This window comes from Oncorhynchus nerka, linkage group LG15, assembly GCF_034236695.1.
Source record: "Oncorhynchus nerka isolate Pitt River linkage group LG15, Oner_Uvic_2.0, whole genome shotgun sequence".
Classification (NCBI taxonomy): domain Eukaryota; kingdom Metazoa; phylum Chordata; class Actinopteri; order Salmoniformes; family Salmonidae; genus Oncorhynchus; species Oncorhynchus nerka.
Genome location: NC_088410.1, coordinates 31,694,480 through 31,718,600, shown reverse-complemented (window position 1 = coordinate 31,718,600; position 24,121 = coordinate 31,694,480). Strand labels below are relative to the sequence as shown.

At 43.8% G+C, this 24,121-nt stretch overlaps 1 long non-coding RNA gene across 1 annotated transcript; it reads right to left on the bottom strand.

Annotated features, from left to right (window-relative positions):
• Positions 1-6,044: 6,044 nt before the first annotated feature.
• Positions 6,045-22,964, bottom strand: LOC115142429 (uncharacterized). The gene is made up of 4 exons (XR_003865501.2): positions 22,549-22,964; positions 10,217-11,034; positions 9,524-9,666; positions 6,045-7,150 (listed from the first exon to the last, which is right to left on the bottom strand). It is a non-coding gene; the product is annotated as an uncharacterized LOC115142429 (long non-coding RNA).
• Between the last annotated feature and the right edge of the window lie 1,157 nt (positions 22,965-24,121).

The window sequence follows — 24,121 nt, the reverse complement described above, 5'->3', positions numbered from 1 at the left end:
CCTTGATTCCCTTGATGCAGTTGTTGGACACCACTTTTCGGTACCTTAAGAAGATACTATTTGAATGATTTAGTACATGTTTAGTATGGTTTACTGCGGTTATGGCTTCATGACACTGCTAATTAAAAAGGCTAAGGCATTGGTCACGTTCATCAATGCAAAAATATTACGTTCATCAAAAATCGCAAAAATATTATTTTTTACCTCAGTGATTGTGGAAGTGACAGAGCTAGTGAACAATACTTGCTAATCTTTGACTAAACTTAAAAATGCTTAGTAGTTACTAAACAAACCATGATTTTTAACCCTGAAAGGTAATGTGTGACACAAGACGTATAGTAGTTAAGTCATTAAGTTAATTAAATAATTAAGTCATAGTTGTCGGTCACTTTGACAAAACTCCAAAAGGCTTTCTAACTCCGAGACAAAACTTGACTTTTAACCTTGGGGGATTTTGAAATGTGTGATACCTATTCAGGCTTTTTTAACATTGACCATATTATGAACATAATAATGATTTACAAAATGTAATGGAAAACATTTAAAAAAAACTGAAAGATATTTTACCTTTCATTGAGCAGAAATATACAAAAGGGTTGCCTTCACTTAGAATAGGCAACATAGAAAACGTTAGAAAATAGTGTCCCTATGTGTCACGACTCCCGCCGAAGTCGGTCCCTCTCCTTGTTTGGGCCTCCTTGTTTGGGCGGCGTTCGGAGGTTGACGTCACCGGTCTTCTAGCCATCGCTGCTTCACCTTTCATTTTCCATTTGTTTTGTCTTGTTTTTCCGCACACCTGGTTTACATTCCCTGATTACTTTACATGTGTATTATCCTCTGTTCCCCCTATGTCTGTGGTATTGTTAGTTTAGTTTCGTGTGTGACGCTACAGGCTAGTTTTGCGCCGGGTATTGTTTGTAACCCGTGGTTTTGTTATTTGTACCTATTTGTGTAATTTCTGCACCCGATTTTACCTTGGGCCAGAGTGTTGTGATGGAGTTGCGTCCGGCTGTTTTCCTCTGCCTGAATAAATTGTGGCTGTTCACTCATCTCTGCTCTCCTGCACCTGACTTCCTTCGACCAGTTGCGCATACACTGACACTATGTGCAACTCACCCTGTGCCGATGAGGTACTTTTGTCCTTGGCTGCAGCTCCTTGATACAACAGCTGTGTTGAACCAGAACGCCGATAGACAGTTCCCTTCTCTATGCCGTTCCTAGCCATAATCACTATAACAAATCACATACAGAATGCGATCAATATCAACACTTTACCTCTACCTACTGTATATGTACATATCTACCTCATACCCCTGCGTGTCAAATCAGTACTGGTACCCCATGTATATAGCCAAGTTATCGTTACTCATTATGTATTTATTATTATTGTTCTACATTTTTCTCTCTGCATTGTTGGAAAGGGCCCTTAATTAAGCATTTCACTGTTAGTGTCACGCCCTGACCTTAGAGAGCCGTTTAATTTCCCATATTTGGTTAGGTCAGGGTGCGATTTGGGTGGGCATTCTATGTTGTCTATTTCTTTGTTTTTGGCCGAGTATGGTTCCCAATCAGAGGCAGCTGTCTCTGATTGGGGATCATACTTAGGCAGCCCCTTTTCCCACTTTCTGTTGTGGGATCTTGTCTTTGTTTGTTGCATGGGTTGCACTCCTAAGCTTTTCGTTCGTTGAGTTTTTCCATAGTTTTTTTTGGTGAACATTTATATATTAAAGAAAATATGCTTACCACGCTGCACCTTGGTCTCATGCTTGGTCTCACGTTACAGTTAGTTTACACCTGCTGTTTACGAAGCGTGTGATAAATACAATTTGATATGATTTCTATCGAAAGGACATACAGTATTACTGTGTTATATGTTATGGCTTCTCTTTTCTATCCCCTCAGCACAATACTTATAATTGTCATGACAGATTTCCTCCTCCTCCTCTGAAGAGGAGGTGTAGCAAGGATTGGACCAATATGCAGCGTGGTAGGTGTCCATGTTATTTAATAAGAAAACTCAACATGAACACAAATACAAAATAACAAAGTGCACTGGCAACGAAACAGTCCCGTGTGGCACAGACACAGGAAACAATCACCCACAAAATATCCAAAGAACATGGCTGCCTAAATATGGTTCCCAATCAGAGACAACGATAAACACCTGCCTCTAATTGAGAACCAATCTAGGCAACCATAGACTTACATAAACACCTAGACTAGAAAACACCCCATAAACATACAAAACCCCTAGACCAGGCCAAATACGTAAATCCCCCATGTCGCACCCTGACCATACAAAAATAATAAAGAAAACAAAGATAACTAAGGCCAGGGCGTGACAATAATAGCAATTGTTTGCACTGCAACGCATCATTATTATATATTGATCATCAGAGGTAGGAAGACTGAGCCCTGGGGGATACCATGTCAATACAGGCTGACTTCCACCGGCTGACGTTAGCTACCTCCCAATCACAAAGTGATATACATCGGGCTAAGCAGGTTAGGCAAGTGCCCATTCTAATGATGACACTGTCATTGATTGATCAATTCATTACCTAGCCTGAATTAACAGGAAGCAACCAACCCTGAGGTCCCTCTAGGAGCCTATGGCCTGTTTTGTCCTCAATGTGATTAGGAACCTCCCCCAATTTATTGACAGGCTGTCAATTGAAGTTATGGTGTTATGGTTGGTCGGGATAATAGTTATAAGGGACCAAGTGAGTCCAATGAGGGTACAGTGTCCAGTTAAGGACATTACAGCACCACTGAATCATAGCTTTGGTAATGTATTGATTAAATTTCTTTCCAGTAGGTCAAACAAAAGTATGGTGTCCAGTTTAGTACATTATAGCCGTGCAGACTCCCAGGGAGTTTTGGTTACATATTACTACTAATCTCTCCTCACTTATTATTAAAAGAATATATCAAGTGTGATATCTATGTGTATACACTGAACAGAAATATAAGCACAACATGTAAAGTGTTGTTCCCATGTTTCATGAGCTGAAATTAAAGATTACAAAAATGTCCATACATACAAAAAGATGATTTATCTCAAATTGTGTGCACAATTTGAGAGCATTTCTCCTTTGCAAAATGAATCCATCCACCTGACAGGTGTGGCATATCAAGAAGCTGATTAAACAGCATGATAATTACACAAGTGCACCTTGTGGGCTCTGGGCAGCCGAGCGGAAATGGAGGAAAACTCGCCTCCCTGCGGACCTGACATCCTTTCACTCCCTCCTCTCTACATTTTCCTCTTCTCTCTCTGCTGCTAAAGCCACTTTCTACCACTCTAAATTCCAAGCATCTGCCTCTAACCCTAGGAAGCTCTTTGCAACCTTCTCCTCCCTCCTGAATCCTCCTCCCCCTCCCTCCTCCCTCTCTGCAGATGACTTCGTCAACCATTTTGAAAAGAAGGTCGACGACATCCGATCCTCGTTTGCTAAGTCAAACGACACCGCTGGTTCTGCTCACACTGGCCTACCCTGTGCTCTGACCTCTTTCTCCCCTCTCTCTCCAGATGAAATCTTGCGTCTTGTGACGGCCGGCCGCCTAACAACCTGCCCGCTTGACCCTATCCCCTCCTCTCTTCTCCAGACCATTTCCGGAGACCTTCTCCCTTACCTCACCTCGCTCATCAACTCATCCCTGACCGCTGGCTACGTCCCTTCCGTCTTCAAGAGAGCGAGAGTTGCACCCCTTCTGAAAAATCCTACACTCGATCCCTCCGATGTCAACAACTACAGACCAGTATCCCTTCTTTCTTTTCTCTCCAAAACTCTTGAACCAACCATAACACCATAACTTCACTTGACAGCCTGTCAATAAATTGGGGGAGGTTCCTAATCACATTGAGGACAAAACAGGCCATAGGCTCCTAGAGGGACCTCAGGGTTGGTTGCTTCCTGTCCTTGGCCAGCTCTCCCGCTATCTCTCTCAGAATGACCTTCTTGATCCAAATCAGTCAGGTTTCAAGAATAGTCATTCAACTGAGACTGCTCTTCTCTGTATCACGGAGGCGCACCGCACTGCTAAAGCTAACTCTCTCTCCTCTGCTCTCATCCTTCTAGACCTATCGGCTGCCTTCGATACTGTGAACCATCAGATCCTCCTCTCCACCCTCTCCGAGTTGGGCATCTCCGGCGCGGCCCACGCTTGGATTGTGTCCTACCTGACAGGTCGCTCCTACCAGGTGGCGTGGCGAGAATCCGTCTCCACATCACGTGCTCTCACCACTGGTGTCCCCCAGGGCTCTGTTCTAGGCCCTCTCCTATTCTCGCTATACACAAAGTCACTTGGCTCTGTCATAACCTCACATCTCTCCTATCATTGCTATGCAGACGACACACAATTAATCTTCTCCTTTCCCCCTTCTGATGACCAGGTGGCGAATCGCATCTCTGCATGTCTGGCAGACATATCAGTGTGGATGACGGATCACCACCTCAAGCTGAACCTCGGCAAGACGGAGCTGCTCTTCCTCCCGGGAAGGACTGCCCGTTCCATGATCTCGCCATCACGGTTGACAACTCCATTGTGTCCTCCTCCCAGAGCGCTAAGAACCTTGGCGTGATCCTGGACAACACCCTGTCGTTCTCAAATAACATCAAGGCGGTGGCCCGTTCCTGTAGGTTCATGCTCTACAACATCCGCAGAGTACGACCCTGCCTCACACAGGAAGCGGCGCAGGTCCTAATCCAGGCACTTGTCATCTCCCGTCTGGATTACTGCAACTCGCTGTTGGCTGGGCTCCCTGCCTGTGCCATTAAACCCCTACAACTCATCCAGAACGCCGCAGCCCGTCTGGTGTTCAACCTTCCCAAGTTCTCTCACGTCACCCCGCTCCTCCGCTCTCTCCACTGGCTTCCAGTTGAAGCTCGCATCCGCTACAAGACCATGGTGCTTGCCTACGGAGCTGTGAGGGGAACGACACCTCAGTACCTCCAGGCTCTGATCAGGCCCTACACCCAAACAAGGGCACTGCGTTCATCCACCTCTGGCCTGCTCGCCTCCCTACCACTGAGGAAGTACAGTTCCCGCTCAGCCCAGTCAAAACTGTTCGCTGCTCTGGCCCCCCAATGGTGGAACAAACTCCCTCACGACGCCAGGACAGCGGAGTCAATCACCACCTTCCGGAGACACCTGAAACCCCACCTCTTTAAGGAATACCTAGGATAGGATAAAGTAATCCCTCTCACCCCCCTTAAAAGATTTAGATGCACTACTGTTCCACTGGATGTCATAAGGTGAATGCACCAATTTGTAAGTCGCTCTGGATAAGAGCGTCTGCTAAATGACTTAAATGTTGTGATGTGGACAATAAAAGGCCACTCTTAAATGTGCAGTTTTGTCTCACAACATAAAGCCACAGATGTCTCAAGTTTTGAGGAATCGTGGAATTGGCATGTTGGCTGCAGGAATGTCCACCAGAGCTGTTGCCAGATAATTTAATGTTAATTTCTCTACCATAAGCCAACTCCAGCATCGTTTCAGAGAATTTGGAAGTACGTCCAACCGGCCTCACAACGTCAGACCACTTGTATGTCGTCGTGTGGGCAAGCGGTTTTCTGCTGTCAACATTGTGAACAGAGTGCCTCATGGCGGCTGTGGGGTTATGGTGTGGGCAGGCATAAGCTACAGACAACAAACAGACAACAAACAGAAATAGCATGACAAGATCCTGAAGCCCATTGTGAGGCCCATTTCATTTTAAGGTATCTGTGACCAACAGATGCAGATCTGTATTCCCAGTCATGTGAAATCCATAGATTAGGGTCTAATCATTTTTTTTTTTCAATTCAATGATTTCCTCATATGAACTGTAACTCAGTAAAATCTTTGAAATTGTTGCATGTTGCATTTATATTTTTGTTAAGTATATAACCTCTGATTTCTGTCTAGTCAATGTCCCACTTTGGAATCAACCCGTGGACCTTTTCTTCACAGAACAGGCCGCTGCATTGTCACCCTGTTACACAATAAGTAAACATTTCAGCCCTTGACTTTTGTTTACACTTCAAAGTCAATTAAAAGTTGTATTGTTATTCACTCTGAACGTTTCTCAAAGAGATAGTTTTCGTATTTTTAATTTCAATGTCTCTATCACCAGAGAGAGAGAGAGAGATATCACAGGAGACTAATGGATTCTAATTAAAACTCAGTCTGACCTGATACCGCTGCCATTTAAATCCAAATGTATCACTGCTTTTCTCTTCCCTGCCTTTAGAAGATAAAAACATCTACAATCTATTAACAGCTCTCATCTTCTCGACCTTATTTTAAGCATAGAAAAACGAGCTCAGCCGAGAGACAGACGTTAGGAGCAAATTGCGTTAAATGGTCCCCAACCATATCTGATAATTGGAGCACTGACAACGAAAATGAACTAAATGAATGGGATCCTGAAATAGTGTATTAAATGCAAAATTGGCTTAAATGGGACAACATACACAAAGCATCATACAACACGCATAGACATTATGGAATGTGAACTTCTGTTTATCTACTCATGTTTAGATTTGAAAAAGAAATACTTTGTGATAAAAGATGTGCTCGGACATGTGTCATATTATACTGCAATTGTGAGTTATTATACTAGTATACTATAAGTGCCATTCAAAGTCGTGGGCCCGACAGATACACGACGTAGCAGAGAGGACTTTGGCGTAATCTTTTCCCTGCATGCAATAGTTTCCTGATCTGCATTTCTGGCCCATCACACACGGCTCGCCATGTGAAACACATACACATGGGATTACAGTATCAAATCAAATTTATTTATACATCAGCTGATATCTCAAAGTGCTGTACAGAAACCCAGCCTAAAACCCCAAACAGCAAGCAATGCAGGTGTAGAAGCACGGTGGCTAGGAAAAACTCCCTAGAAAGGGCAAAACCTAGGAAGAAACCTAGAGAGGAACCAGGCTATGTGGGGTGGACAGTCCTCTTCTGGCTGTGCCGGGTGGAGATTATAACAGAACATGGCCAAGATGTTCAAATGTTCATAAATGACCAGCATGGTCGAATAATAATAAGGCAGAACAGTTGAAACTGGAGCAGCAGCATGGTCAGGTGGACTGTGGATAGCAAGGAGTCATCATGTCAGGTAGTCCTGGGGCATGGTCCTAGGGCTCAGGTCCTCAGAGAGAGAGAAAGAGAGAAGGAGAGAATTAGAGAATGCACACTTAGATTCACACAGGACACCGAATAGGACAGGAGAAGTACTCCAGATATAACAAACTAACCCTAGCCCCCGACACAAACTACTGCAGCATAAATACTGGAGGCTGAGACAGGAGTTTTTTTTTTGTTTAGTCCAGGGAGGTTCAGGTAATTTGGAATCGATTCAATATCGTATTGCTCAGGGATTGAGACTTAATGGCTTATTATAGTATCTCAATGTGTGCCCGATGCTGCCCTTCATCCCTGATTCTCTGCTAGGCGAGCAATATCAAGTGCCACTACTGTGGTCTCAATAAAATGATCCATAGACTATACTATATGCTATAAGCCTAGGCTATATGAAGAGTATGCTAGGAGAAAAACAGGGCAAAGTTATATTTCTTAGAAAATGTACTTCCCTCCTGAGTTTTTGAGCTGCTGGAACGATGTATATAAAACTAGGTTACACGGCATTACACACTGCAATGGATAGGCGTGCCCAATCATGAGCCCCGGGCCTGCCCTGCTCTTGCTGATGTAAACCCTTTTGTGCTGCCTAACAAATGACTGTGCTGTGTCAGGTGGCCCCTTAAGAGGCGGGTCAAAGGCTTCTTACGGATTTGTCCAAAAAATGATATATCGCACGGACGAGGCCTACTGATGCCCTTTTCAGTTTGAGAATGCGAAGATTAAAAGGAGGAGCCGAGGTAAGCTTGCTACTGATATAATTGATTTTAATAAAACTATATATTTTGTTGCTCATAATGAACCTATTTAGCAGAGTTATTGACTTCACGTTAAGCCATATTCAAGCAATTTACATAATTACCTAAATTACTATGTAGAAGCAGCAGTTTAGTTTGCTTTAGGCTATTAACAACAAAAGGGTTTTGTGTTGGAGCCTATTTCTTCCTATTCAAGAAATAAGAGGTAGGCCTGACAGATGAAATTATAGTCTACCTTCCATAGACTTTGTCAGCCATTTCCTTCAGACACCATTACACTCCTTAAATATCTCAGTGTCAGTGGAGAGCTTGGTATGTTAAGTTAAAACCAGGGCTCGAATTCAGGGGGTATTTGAGGGTATTGTGGCGTTTGTTAAAAAAAATGGCTAAAAGCATAAGGCCTACCCCCTTGTTAGCTTGTTATTTTTTATTACATAAAGTGATCTATAACAACGCTTTAGTCCGCAAACCAGCAGTAAAATGCTGGGGGAGGACGGGACTACAATGCATATGGGATATCTTTGGTTTGTCTATTTGACATTCAGAGGCTGCACTACAACATTCTAAAGCCGATGAGACAAAACATTTACTGTATTAATTGGCGTTCTACATTCCAACAGGCTACAACATACTACCTCTAAAATCAGTCAGCAGCAAGCAAGGCAGCCTAAGAAGGAACAATAATGTATTATTGTTATAGTATTATTATTATTTCCAGGCCTGCCATTTAAGGAATCAATTGAGAAACATTTGTGACACGCTACAGGCTGGCAGGGGTGCTCAGCATTAAAAGAAACACATAAACAGTACTTTTTTGGTAGTTAGAATTAAATAGAAACACATTTGGCCAGTCTTTGGTTTGAGGATTAGGCTGTGAGCTATGCATGCCTACTTTGTTAATTGAGCCTTTTTTTAACCTTTATTTAACTAGGCAAGTCAGTTAAGAACAAATTCATATTTTCAATGACAGCTGATAAAGGAATGATGTCCTAGGAACAGTGGGTTAACTGCCTGTTCAAAGGCAGAGCGACAGATTTGTACCTTGTCAGCTTGGGGATTTGAACTTGCAACCTTTCGGGTACTAGTCCAACACTCTAACCATTAGGCTACCCTTCTACCTCAGCAGAAGCGTAGTGTAACAGTATAACTTTAGACCGTCCCCTCGCCCATAACCGGGCACGAACCAGGGACCCTCTGCACACATCAACAACAGTCACCCACGAAGCATCGTTACCCATCGACCACTACTTCAAGGTCTCAGAGCAAGTGACGTCACCGATTGAAACGCTATTTAGGGCGCACCGCTAACTAAGCTAGCAGTTTCACATCCATTACACTAGCAGATGCTCTTATATGCCTATGCCCTAATCCCAGCCAACACACATCTGTTTTGTAACAACAGTATCATGGAATAAAATAGAACATTCTAAGTGCATGTAGGCCTACGTGATGATATGGGGCTGCTGTGTAAATTAATTGATGATCAGATACTTCGGTTGTAACTTGTTCTGTTGTGTTCACTTTTTACAGTTGATAGTCTAAGTATGGAACAACGCTAAAGTTGTCTATCTTCTTTTTTAACAATAGTCTGTATAGATTCATGGTGTTTTTATTATAATGGATACCTTTCACCCCTACCCTTTCATCACTACTCATGTCATCCCTCCATTCCTCCATCGTCCCGGCCTCCACCAGCATCCCTTCCACGAACAGAGGCACCAATGAGAAGCTGTGTCTGGCCCACTGCCGCCACTAATCAAAAATGACCCTGGAACAGAGTCACAACACAATAACACATTGAATGAATGCCCCAAATGCCAGGCAAGACCTATAGGGCTCTGGTAGTGTAGGCTACTAAAGTACTGTAGGCTAGTAAATAGGGTTCCATTTGGGATGCAACAAATCCTTTCCCATAAACTACATTACCAAAAGTATGTGGACACTTGCTCGTTGAACATTTCATTCCAAAATCTTGGGCATTACTATGGAATTGGTCCCCCCTTTGGTCCCCCTCCAATCTTCTGGGCTTTCCAGTAGATGTTGGAACATTGCTGCGGGGATTTGCTTCCATTCAGCCACAAGAGCATTAGTGAGGTTGGGTATTGATGTTGGGCAATTAGGCCTGTTTATGTTTTCAAGCGTTCAAGGATGGTCGGGTAAAAATATATCTTACTGAAGGTTGAGCCAACCATTTTCATTTCAGATGGTTACCTGGAGAAACCGGTACCCCTCATTAACTACTGTGTAAATTCGTTGGTATTATTTAATCAGGCCACATATTGATACGTTGGACTGACTTCCTGTTGAAGAGGTCTTACCTTATTGTGAAGGTGCCACGTCTGAAAGTCTCCTTCTGTATATATCCTGTTGAAGATTGACTCGGACCTATGGCTAAAGTGTCTGAAAAAGTGAGATACACTGTTCCTTCACAATGAACATGGCAACTGGATGGATACACAAGTTAATATAACTTGACAGGGGTGGTTAGCGCCAGAAGTTTTCAACAATTACCTCAAGTCTATGTGTAATTGAAAATTCCTTGTTAAACATGTCTATCAGTCCTAAGCTAATATACTGACAACCCTTATTAATCAAACCTCATCTCTCATTTAGACGTATGTTAATAAAAACGAGGCATCAGCATTCGTTGAATTCAAATTCCTCTCTCCCACCCCTATATTCTTTCCTCCCCATCCTCCCATACCTTCTCTCCAAGAGGAACAGGGTTCCCAAGAGAACGAGGAGAGAAATTACATAAATCCTCCCTTTCACCAAAAGGAACAGTCCCAAAAGAATGGAAGAAAGATTAAACACATCATATCATTTCTCTCTCGCTTCATCTCCAATAATCCCTCCCTCAAAAAAGAATGGGACAGTGAGTCGAAACACATCATCCCTCCATTTCTCCCCACCCCCACTGCCTCCTTGCCAAAAGGAACAGGGTCCCAAAAGAACAGAGGACAAAAGAACATCAACCCCCATCTCTAGATCATTCATCACTACTCATGTCATCCCTCCATTCCTCCATCGTCCCTAGTCACGTCATGATCTGGATCTCTGTCCCGGCCTCCACCAGCATCCATTCCATGAACAGAGGCACCAATGGGCCCACTGCCGCCCCTCATCAAAAATGACCCTGGAACAGAGTCACAACACAATACCACATTGAATGAATGCCCCAAATGCCACGCAGGACCTATAGGGCTCTGGTAGTGTAGGCTACTAGTAAATAGGGTGCCATTTGGGATGCAACAAATCCTATCCCATACACTACATGACCAAAAGTATGTGGACACCTGCTCGTCGAACATTTCATTCCAAAATCTTGGGCATTACTATGGAATGGGTCCCCCTCCAATATTCTGGGCTTTCCACTAGATGATGGAACATTGCTGCGGGGATTTGCTTCCATTCAGCCACAAGAGCATTAGTGAGGTCGGGTATTGATGTTGGGCAATTAGGCCTGGCTCGCAGTCAGCGTTTCAGATGGTGAAGCGTGATTCCTCACTCCAGAGAATGCGTTTCCACTGCTTCAGAGTACAATGGCGGCGAGCTTTACACCACTCCAGCTAACGCTTGGCATTACGTATGGTGATCTTAGGCTTTTCTGCTTCCAGAGGCAGTTTGGAACTCAGTAGTGAGTGTTGCAACACTTAGCGGTCCCCTTCTATGAGCTTGTGTGGTCTACACGTCGCGGCTGAGCCATTGTTGCTAGACATTTCCACTTCACAATAACAGCACTTACAGTTGACCGAGGCACATCTAGCAGTGTAGAAATTCTATGAATTGACTTGATGGTAAGGTGGCATCAAATGACGGTGCCATTTTGAAAGTCACTGAGCTCTTCAGTAAGACCATTAGACAAACATTGGTAGTAGAAGGAGATTACATGGCTGTGCGCTCAATTTTATACACCTGTCAGCAATGGGTGTGACTGTAATAGCCAAATCCACTCATTTGAAGGGGTGGTCACAGACGTTTGCATATACAGTCCCTTCGGAAAGTATTCAGATCCCTTGACCTTTTCAAAATGTTGTTAGGTTACAGCCTTATTCTAAAATGTATTAAATCGTCCCCCCCCATCAATCTACACACAATACCCCACATTTAAATAAGTATTCAGACCATTTACTCAGTTCACCTTTGGCAGCGATTACAGTCTCGGGTCTTCTTGGTTATGTCGCTACAAGCATGGCACACCTGTATTTGGGGAGTTTCTCCAATTCTTCTCTGTAGATCCTCTCAAGCTCTGTCAGGATGGATGGGGAGCGTCGCTGAAGAGTATTTTTCTGGTCTCTCCAGAGATGTTCGATTCGGTTCAAGTTCAGGCTCTGGCTGGGCCACTCAAAGACATTCAGAGACTTGTACTGAAGTCACTCCTGCGTTGTCTTGGCTGTGTGCTTAGGGTCATTGTCCTGAGCGCTCTGGAGCAGATTTTCAACAAGGATCTCTCTGTACTTTGCGCTGTTCATCTAAGCCTCGATCCTGACTGGTCTCCTAGTCCCTGCGTCTGAAAAACATCTCCACAGCATAATACTGCCACTACCATGCTTCAAGGGTAGGGATGGTGCCAGGTTTCCCCCAGATGTAACTCTTGGCATTCAGGCCAAAGAGTTTAACCAGTTGAAGCTATGGTGGCGCTATTTCATTATTGGATAAAAAAACGTTCCCGTTTTAAGCGCAATATTTTGTCACGAAAAGATGCTCGACTATGCATATAATTGGCAGCTTTGAAAGAAAACACTGACGTTTTCAAAACTGCAAAGATATTATCTGTGAGTGCCACCGAACTCATGCTACAGGCGAAACCAAGATCAAACCTCAAACAGGAAATGAGCTGAATTTTTGAGGCTCTGTTTTTCTATCGTCTCCTTATATGGCTGTGAATGTGCCATGCATGAGCTTATGCTCTCCGCCGTTCGTCCAAGATTTCTGCAGCATTGTGACGTATTTGTAGGCATATCATTGGAAGATTGGCCATAAGAGACTACATTTGCCAGGGGTCCGCCCGGTGTCCTTTGTCTAAATTGGTGCGTAATTCTCAGCTGCATGCATTTTCACATGGGATACAGAGGTGAAAGCACACTTCCACGAACGATATATCATTGAAGAGATATGTAGAAAAACACCTTGAGGATTGATTCTAAACAACGTTTGCCATGTTTCAGTCGATATTATGGAGTTATTTTGGAAAAAGTTTGGCGTTTTTCTAACTGAATTTTCAGGGTTTTTTGGTAGCCAAACATGACGCAGAAAACGGACCGATTTCTCCTGCACAAATAATCTTTCAGGAAAAACTGAACATTTGCTATCTAACTGAGAGTCTCCTCATTGAAAACATCCGATGTTTTTCTGGTTTTTGTGAAAATGTTGCCTGCTGATGCTAACGCAAAATGCTAATGAAAAATGCTAATGCTAAATGCTAATGCTAATGCTGAATGCTAACGCTAAATGCTAATGCTAGCTATCAATAGCCATCAATACTGTTACACAAATGCTAGTTTTGCTATGGTTGAGAAGCATATTTTTGAAAATCTGAGATGACAGTGTTGTTAACAAAAGGCTAAGCTTGAGAGCTTAGCATATTGATTTCATTTCATTTGCGATTTTCATGAATAGTTAACGTTGCGTTATGCATTTTCACATGCGATACAGAGGTGAAAGCACACTTCCACGAACGATAGATCTTTGAAGAGTTATGTAGAAAATTTGCGATTTTCATGAATAGTTAACGTTGCGTTATGGTAATGAGCTTGAGGCTGTATTCACGATCCCGGATCCGGGATGGCTCGCCGCAAGAAGTTAATCTTGGTTTCATTTGACCAGAGAATCTTGTTTATCATGGTCTTTAGGTACATTTTGGAAAACTCCAAGCAGGCTGCCATGTGCATTTTACTGAGGAGTGGCTTCCATCTGGCCACTCTACCATAAAGGCCTGATTGGTGGAGTGATGTGTCCTTCTGGAAGGTTCTCCCATCTCCACAGAGGAACTCTAGATCTCTGTCATAGTGACCATCGGGTTTTTGGTCACCTCCCTTCCTTCTTCCCCGATTGCTCAGTTTGGCCAGATGGCCAGCTTTAGGAAGAGTCTTGGTGGTTCCAAACTTCTTCCATTTAAGAATGATGGAGGCCACTGTGTTCTTGGGACAATCAATGCTGCAGGCATTCATTTTTTGGTACCCTTCCCCAGATCTGTTGCTCGACACAATCCTGTTTCGGAGCTCTACGGACAATGGAAACAGGATGGACCTGAGCTCAATTTCGAGTCTCATAGCAAAAGGTCTGAATAATTATGTAAATATCAAATCAAAATCAAATAAAACTTTATGTCACATGCGCCGAATACAACATGTACAAATACAACAACCTTACTGTGAAATTCTTACTTACAATCCCTTAACCAACAGTGCAGTTCAAGAAGAGTTTAGAAAATATTTACCAAATAAGCTAAAGTACAACATTATAAAAAGGAACCCAAAAACACAACAATAACGAGTCTATATACAGGGGGTACCGGTACCAAGTCAGTGTGTGGGGGTACAGGTTAGAGGTAATTTGTACATGTAGGTAGGGGTGAAGTGACTATGCATAGATAATAAACAGCGAGTAGCAGCAGTGTACAAAACAAATGGCGGGGGTGGGGGGGGGGGGTTAATGTAATAATCCGGTGGCCATTTAATTAATTGTTCAGTAGACTTATGGCTTGGGGGTAGAAGCTGTTAAGGAACCTTTTGGTCCAAGACTTGGCGCTCCGGTACTGCTTGCCGTGACTTGGGTGACTGGAGTCTCTGACAATTTTATGGGCTTTCCTCTGACACGCCTATTATATAGGTCTTGGATTGCAGGAAGCTTGGCCCCAGTGATGTACTGGGCCATACACACTACCCTCTGTAGCGCCTTACGGTCAGATGCCGAGCAGTTGCCATACATGGTGTTGATGCATTCGGTCAGGATGCTCTCGATGGTGCAGCTGTAGAACGTTTTGAGGATCTGGGGACCCATGCCTAATCTTTTTAGTCTCCTGAGGGGAAAAGGTTTGTCGTGCCCTCCTTTACGACTGTCTTGGTGTGTTTGGACCATGATAGATCATTGGTGATGTGGACACAAAGGAACTTGAAACTCATGTTCCGCTCCACTACAGCCCCGTTGATGTCAATGGAGGCCTGTTCGGCCAGCCTTTTTCTGTAGTCCACAATCAGCTCCTTTGTTTTGCTCACATTGAGGGAGAGGTTGTTGTCCTGGCACCACACTGCCAGTTCTCTGACCTCCTCCCTATAGGCTGCCTCATCGTTGTCAGTGATCAGGCCAACATACCACTGTTGTGTCATCAACAAACTTAAGGATGGTGTTGGAGTAGTGTTTGGCCAGGGAGTACAGGAGGGAACTAAGTACACACCCCTGGGGGGCCCCAGTGTTGAGTGGCAGACGTGTTGTTGCCTACCCTTAACACCTGGGGGCGGCCTGTCAGGATGTCCAGGATCCAGTAGCAGAGGGAAGTGTTTAGTCCCAGGGTACATAGATTAGTGATGAGCTGTCGACACTATGGTGTTGAACACTGAGCTGTAGTCAATGAACAGCATTCTAATATGCAGTGGGGAGAACAAGTATTTGATACACTGCCGATTTTGCAGGTTTTACTACTTACAAAGCATGTAGAGGTCTGTAATTTTTATCATAGGTACATTTCAACTGTGGGAGACGGAATCTAAAACAAAAATCCAGAAAATCACATTATATGACTTTTATGTAATTCATTTGCATTTTATTGCATGACATAAGTATTTGATCACCTACCAACCAGTAAGAATTCCGGCTCTCACAGACCTGTTAGTTTTTCTTTAAGAAGACCTCCTGTTCTCCACTCATTACCTGCATTAACTGCACCTGTTTGAACTTGTTACCTGTCCACACACTCAATCGAACAGACTCCAACCTCTCCACAATGGCCAAGACCAGAGAGCTGTGTAAGGACCAAGGATAAAATGGCAGACCTGCACAAGGCTGGGATGGGCTACAGGACAATAGGCAAGCAGCTTGGTGAGAAGGCAACAACTTTCGGCGCAATTATTCGAAAATGGAAGAAGTTCAAGATGATGGTCAATCCAATCCCCCTCAGTCTGGGGCTCCATGCAAGATCTCCCCTCGTGGGGCATCAATGATCATGAGGAAGGTGAGGGATCAGCCCAGAACTACACGGCAGGACCTGGTCAATGACATGAAGAGAGCTGGGACAACAATCTCAAAGGAAACCATTAGTAACACACTACGCCGTCGTGGATTAAAATCCTGCAGCGCACGCAAGGTCCCCCTGCTCAAGCCAATGCATGTCCAGGCCCGTCTGAAGTTTGCCAATGACCATCTGGATGATCCAGAGGAGGAATGGGAGAAGGTCATGTAGTCTGATGAGGCAAAAATAGAGCTTTTTGGTCTAAACTCCACTCGCCGTGTTTGGAGGAAGAAGAAGGATGAGTACAACCTCAAGAACACCATCCCAACCGTGAAGCATGGAGGTGGAAACATCATTCATTGGGGATGCTTTTCTGCAAAGGGGACAGGACGACTGCACCGTATTGAGGGGAGGATGGATGGGGCCATGTATCGCAATATCTTGGCTAACAACCTCCTTCCCTCAGTAAGAACATTGAAGATCTTCCAGCAAGGTCTTCCAGCATGACAACGCTTCGACACACTCAGCCAGGGCAACTAAGGAGTGGCTCCGTAAGAAGCATCTCAAGGTCCTGGAGTGGCCTAGCCAGTCTCCAGACCTGAACCCAATAGACAATCTTTGGAGGGAGTTGAAAGTCCGTATTGCCCAGCGACAGCCCCGAACCCTGAATGATCTGGAGAAGGTCTGTATGGAGGAGTGAGCCAAAATCGGTAAGATTTAGATGTGTAGAAGATTAATGTTCAAGTAGATACTTCTACACATCTATCACTCCAGTGGGTAATTGCTATATTGTAATGGCCTATTTATTGCCTTATACATCCCTTATCTTACCTTATTTGCACACAATGTATATAGACATTTTCTACTGTAAAATGTGAAGGCAATCTCGTTAACCTACATTTTCAACCTCTCCCTGACTGAGTCAGTAATACCTACATGTTTCAAGCAGACCACCATGGTCCCTGTGCCCAAGGAAGCGAAACTAACCTGCCTAAATGACTACCGCGCTGTAGCACGCACGTCAGTAGCCATGAAGTGCTTTGAAAGGCTGGTCATGGCTCACATCAACGGCATCCTCCCCCGGATACCCTAGACCAATTCACATATTGCCCCAACAATTTTACTGGGGTGCAAAGGAGCAAGATAAATAAATAAAAACAGTATGGGGATGAGGTAGTTGGATGGACTATTTACAGATGGGCTATGTGTACAGGTGCAGTGATCTGTGAGCTGCTCTGACAGCTGGTGCTTAAATTTAGTGAGAGATTTCAGTGATTTTTCCAGTTCGTTCCAGTCCTTGGCAGCAGAGAACTGGAAGGAAATGGCTTTGGGGCTGACCAGTGAAATATACCTGCTTGAGCGCGTGCTACGGGTATGTGCTGCTATGGTGACAAGTGAGCTGAGATAAGGTGGGGCTTTACCTAGCAAAGACTTGTAGATGACCTGGGTTTGGTGACGATTATGAAGCGAGGGCCAGCCAACGAGAGTGTACAAGTCGCAGTGGTGTGTAGTATATGGGGCTTTGGTGACAAAACCAATGGGACTGTGATAGACTGCATCCAATTAGTTGAGTAGAGTGTTGGAGGCTATTTTGACAATGACATCGCCGAAGTCGAGGATCGGTAGGCTGGTCAGTTTTACAAGGATATGTTTGGCAATATGAGTGAAGGATGCTTTGTTTTGCGAAATAGGAAAAATATTCTAGATTTAATTTTAGATTGTAGATGCTTAATGTGAGTCTGGAAGGAGAGTTTACAGTCTAACCAGACACGTAGGCATTTGTAGTTGTCCACATATTCTAAGTCAGAACCGTCCAGAGCAGTGATGCTGGACAGGCAGGCAGGTATGGGCGGCGATCGGTTGAAGAGCATGCATTTAGTTTTACTTGCATTTAAGAGCAGTTGGAGGCCACGGAAGGAGAGTTGAAGCTCGTCTGGAGGTTAGTTAACACAGTGTCTAAAGAAGGCCCAGAAGTATGCAAAATGGTGTCATCTGCGTAGAGGTGGATCAGAGAATCACCAGCAGCAAGAGCAACATCATTGATGTATACAGAGAAGAGTGTCGGCCAGAGAATTGAACCCTGTGGCAGCCCCATAGAGACCGCCAGAGGTCCGGACAACAGGTCTTCCGATTTGGCACACTGAACTCTATCAGAGAAGTTGTTGGTGAACCAAGCGAGGCAGTCATTTGAGAAACCAAGGCTGTTGAGTCTGCAGATAAGAATGTGGTATTTGACAGAGTCGAAAGCGTTGGCCAGGTTGATGAATATGGCTGCACAGTATTGTATCTTATCGATTGCGGTGATGACATCATTTTGGACCTTGAGCGTGTCTGAGGTGCACATATGACCAGCTCTGAAAACAGTGTTGCTTGCCTCGAAGCGTGCATAAAATGCATTTGGCTCGTGTGCTATGTTCGCGTCACTGGGCAGCTTGCGTCTGGGTTTCCCTTTGTAGTCCGTAATAGTTTTCAAGACCTACCACATCCGAAGCGTCAGAGCCGGTGTCGTAGGATTCAATCTTAATTGACGCTTTGCTTGTTTGATGGTTCATCTGAGGGCGTAGTGGGATTTCTTATAGGTGTCCGGATTAGTGACCCGCTACTTGAAAGGTATATCTGTTTGTAATTTTTTCCAAAATTGTCTAAAAAACCTGTTTTGTCAATATTGGGTATTGTGTGTAGATTGCTCAGGATTTTTATTTATTTAATCCATTATAGAATAAGGCTGTAAAGTAACAAAATGTGGAAAAAGTCAAGGGGTCAGAATACTTTCCGAAGGCACTGTGTAGTGTAACTCTGAGTAAGGAGTGCTGATCTAGGATCAGTTTGGTCTTTTGAATGAGATTACACGGACCGGGGGATCTGATCTTAGATCAACATTCCTACTCTGAATACGAGACCTGATGCTCTCAATTACAGTGTGTCAACTGGGTTCATGGAAGATCAGTGGAGTGAATAGTCTCCATAGACAGTCAGCTGCTGAATCTCAGGTTGGGTCTAATTGACTACAGTTAACAAATGTTCTGCTGAATAGAAGAATAAAAAACATAACACTCTCCGACTATCAAAGCGTGGAGGCATAACAACTTGACGAGGAAACACAATGTCATGGGTCTTGGGTTTACATACAGTCTACAGCGAGGTGGTGTAGAAAGGAAAAACACAACACACAAAACAAACCAGAATACAACTGTTTCATGTTCTAATGAGTACAAAAACATGGGCGGAGAGGTGGGGGGAGAGAAATGAAAAACATAAAAATAGATTGGGAAACTTTCATCCTCCGGGCCTGTTCTCTATTGATTCTGACAGCTCATCAACATCATTTCAGATGTGAGAACACTGGAGTACTGTGTGTGACAAGGTTGTGAACAACACTCAACAAGGCAGAGTCTTGCACTAGGATACAAGAAGCAGTAGACATCAGACTGGAGAGAGAGAGAGAGAGTCAAACTGTCTTCCTACGATAACCCATCCAGGATGAAGTGTGATGGGGGGAAACCTCACGACTGCGCTTTAAATAAGACCAATACTGCAGCAGACATTGAGGGCTCCCAGATGTATCACACTTCCTGAGGGGCCTCAGGGGCCCTTCCAGTGTAAGTGGCACTAATTGGCACCACGTTTGACATCATCATAGAATCACGGCAAACTGGGATGGACACGGCTAATGAGGCGGGAGGAGGCCCCTCCCTCCCCTGACCAGACATGTCAATCACAGCGGTAATTATTTATCATCCCCCACACCTATCCTTCTATCCATTGGTGGAAAAAGTACCCAATTGTCTTACTTGAGTAAAAGTAAAGATACCCTAATAGAAAATGACTCAAGTAAAAGTAAAAGTCACCCAGTAAAATATTACTTGAGTAAAAGTCAAAAAGTGTTTGGTTTTCATTTCAAATTCCTTATATAAAGAAAACCAGATGACATCATTTTCTTATTTTGCCCCATCACTTGGACATCATTTACAAATGAAGCATGTGTTTAGTGAGTCCGCCAGTTCAGAGGCAGTAGGGATGACCAGGGATGTTATCTTGATAAGTGTGTGAATAAGACCATTTTCCTGTCCTGCTAAACATTCAAAATGTAACGAGTACTTTTTTACCGCCTTGGGTTGTGCCGTGGCGGAGATCATTGTGGGCTATACTCAGCATTGTCTCTTTATGGTAAGTTGGTGGTTGAAGATATCCCTCTAGTGGTGTGGGGGCTGTGCTTTGGCAAAGTGGGTGGGGTTATATCCTTCCTGTTTGGCCCTGTCCGGGGGTGTCCTCGGATGGGGCTACAGTGTCTCCTGACCCCTCCTGTCTCAGCCTCCAGTATTTATGCTGCAGTAGTTTATGTGTCGGGGGGCTAGGGTCAGTTTGTTATATCTGGAGTACTTCTCCTGTCCTATTCGGTGTCCTGTGTGAATTTAAGTGTGCTCTCTCTAATTCTCTCGGAGGAGGACCTGAAGCCTAGGACCATGCATCAGGACTACCTGACATGATAACTCCTTGCTGTCCCCAGTCCACCTGGCCGTGCTGCTGCTCCAGTTTAAACTGTTCTGCCTTATTATTATTGGACCATGCTGGTCATTTATGAACATTTGAACATCTTGGCCATGTTCTGTTATAATCTCCACCCGGCACAGCCAGAAGAGTACTGGCCACCCCACATAGCCTGGTTCCTCTCTAGGTTTCTTCCTAGGTTTTGGCCTTTCTAGGGAGTTTTTCCTAGCCACCGTGCTTCTACACCTGCATTGCTTGCTGTTTGGGGTTTTAGGCTGGGTTTCTGTACAGCACTTTGAGATATCAGCTGATGTACGAAGGGCTATATAAATACATTTGATTTGATTTGAGTGTCAGGGAAAATGTATGCAGTAAGAAATGAATAATACATTACGAATGTAGTGAAGTAAAAGTTAATGTTCTCAAAAATGGAAATAGTAAAGTAAAGTACAAATACCCCCAAAAATTACTTTAGTACTTTCAATTATTTTTACTTTAAACTTCTTCTGGATCGTTGGGTACCCTGCGGGACATTGAGCTAACGTAGGCTAATGCGATTTGCATGAGGTTGTAAGTAACAAGAAAATGTATCAGGACATAGACATAGTATCTGAATTGGCAGAAAGCTTAAATTCTTGTTAATCTAACTGCACTGTCCAAGTTACAGTAGCTATTACAGTGAAATAATACCATGCTATTTTTTGAGCAGAGTGCACAGTTTTGAACATGTTATTAATAAACCAATTAGGCACATTTGGGCATTCTTGATACAACATTTTGAAGAGAAATGCAATGGTTCATTGGATCAGTCTAAAACTTTGCACATACACTGCTGCCATCTAGTGGTCAAAATCTAAATTGCAGCTGGGCTGGAATAAAACATGATGGCCTTTCTCTTGTATTTCAAATAATCCCTTTCAAATGGTACAAAGAATATGCATATCCTTGCTTCAGGGCCTGAGTTACCCAGATCTAACTGCCTGTATGTCATTTTAGGGGAAATTTAGAAAAAAAAGGTCAGATCCTGAAGGGTTTTTAAGTACTTTACACCACTGCTTCAGTCCCCTCTTACTATGATGATTGTTGGCATCAATGTCTGATTGATTATAATAGTGATATCTAGTAATATGTGTAGAGCTATGTGTGCTGTCATCCAATAATATTACATATGGACCTACATGTAACTGCCAAAATAAAGGAAACACTTGAGTAAATGAGGGTTCTGGTGGCTCTGTTATGGTGTGGGGTACTTTTTCCTGGCATGGTTTAGGTCCACTCAACCCCTTAGAGGGCAAGGTAAATACCAGTAAGTACACAATCTTTCTGAGGGATAAACTTCAACCTATGTTGAAGCAGATCTATGTGGTCTCTTCCAGGATGACAATGCCCCCATCCACAGGGCATGAGTGGTCACTGAATGATTTGATGAGCATGAACATGATGTAAACCATATGCCATGGCCTTCTCAGTCACCAGATCTCAACCCAATTGAACACTATGGGACATTCTGGGAGCTGTGCCTGAGACAGAGCATTCCTCCACCCTCAACAAAACACTAAATTATGGAATTTAATGTGGAAGAATTGTGTAGCATTCCTCCAATAGAGTTCCAGACACTTGTAGAGTCTATGCCGAGGTGCAGTGAGCTATCCCGGCGCGAGGTGGCCGAATTCCTCATTCAGATGCTTTATGTTGGTGTTTCCTTTATTTTGGCAGTTACCTGTACAGTGCCTTGCAAAAGTATTCACCCCCTAGGCGTTTTTCCTATTTTGTTGATTTACAACTTGTAATTTCAATTGATATTTATTTGAATTTCATGTAATGGACATAAACAAAATTGCCCAAATTGGTGACGTGAAATGAAAGAAATGACTTGTTTAAAAAATATATATATTGTGGCAAACCTCTTCAAGGTTAGGAGCGTTTGTCACAAACTAAGTGGTAAACTGTCACCAAATCACCCAAGAATGAGAGTTCTTTCGAACAGGACAGTACCTGTGTGTTTGTTTCTCTGTCCTGGTCCACCCAAGCCGTAGGCGAGGTCAAGGATAGCAGGGTTCGGTACACGAATCGGGTTCTCGGTAGGTCCAGGTCCAAACGCCAACAGGTAAATCCAAAACAATCCAGCTCATACACAGTAAATCCAGCCAATCTCTATAGTCTCTTTCTCTATTGTTCATAGCTCCTTCCAGCACTCTCTCTTCCTCTTCCTGGTTTTTCTTGACCCTTTATCTGTGAGTCGGCTCCACCTTCTGAGGGTTCCCCTTGCTTCTGGGACTTGTAGTTTTGGCGGTCGGCCATTTTGTGATCTGTAGTTCTGACAGGGGTGGCCATTTTAGTGATCGGGCAGAGCCCGTTTATTAGTTCTGCTCTCACATATCTGCCACTTATCACTCGACCCCCTTCTTTGCCACAATATATATAAAAAACGGAAAGTTCTGTGTGCATATGTATTCACCCCCTTTGCTATGAAGCCCCTAAAGCCTCCTCAGAAGTCACATAATTAGTTCAATCAAGTCCACCCGTGTGCAATATAAGTGTCACATGATCTGTCACGTGATCTCAGTATATATAGACCTGATCTGAAAGGCCCCAGAGTTTGCACCACCAGCAAGCAATGGGCACCATGAAGCAAGCAGCACCATGAAGACCAATGAGCTCTCCAATCAGATCAGAGACAAAGTTGTGGAGAAGTACAGCTCAAGATTGGGTTATAAAAGAATATCAGAAACTTTGAACATCCCACGGAGCACCATTAAATCCATTACTAAAAAATGGAAAGAATATGGCACCATAATAAACCTGCCACGAGGGGGCCGCCCACCAAAACTCACAGACCAGGCAAGGAGGGCATTAATCAGAGACAACAAAGAGACCAAAGATAAGCCTGAAGTAGTTGCAAAGCTCCATGGTGGAGATTGGAGTATATGTCCATAGGACCACTTTAAGCCGTACACTCCACAGAGCTGGGCTTTACGGAAGAGTGGCCAGACAAAAATAAGCAAACACGTTTGGTGTACACTAAAAAGCATGTGGGAAACTCCCCAAACATATGGAAGGAGGTACTCTGGTCAGATGAGACTAAAATTGAGCTTTTTGGCCATCAAGGAAAATTCTGTTTGGCACAAACCCAACACCTCTCATCACCTGAGAACACCATCCCCACAGTGAAGCATGGTGGTGGCATCATCATGCTGTGGGGATGTTTTTCATCAGCAGGGACTTGGAAACTGGAAAGGATTGAAGGAATGATGGACGGTGCTAAATACAGGGAAATTCTTGAGGGAAACTTGTTTCAGTCTTCCAGAGATTTAAGACTGGGACAGAGGTTCAACATCCAGCAGACCAATGACCCTAAGCATACTGCTAAAGCAACACTTGAGTGGTTTAAGGGGAAACATTTAAATGTCGTGGAATGGCCTAGTCAAAGCCCAGACCTCAATCCAATTTAGAATCTGTGTTATGACTTTAAGATTGCTGTACACCAGCAGGAACCAATCCAACTTGAAGGAGCTGGAGCAGTTTTTCCTTGTAAAATGGGCAAAAATCCCAGTGGCTAGATGTGCCA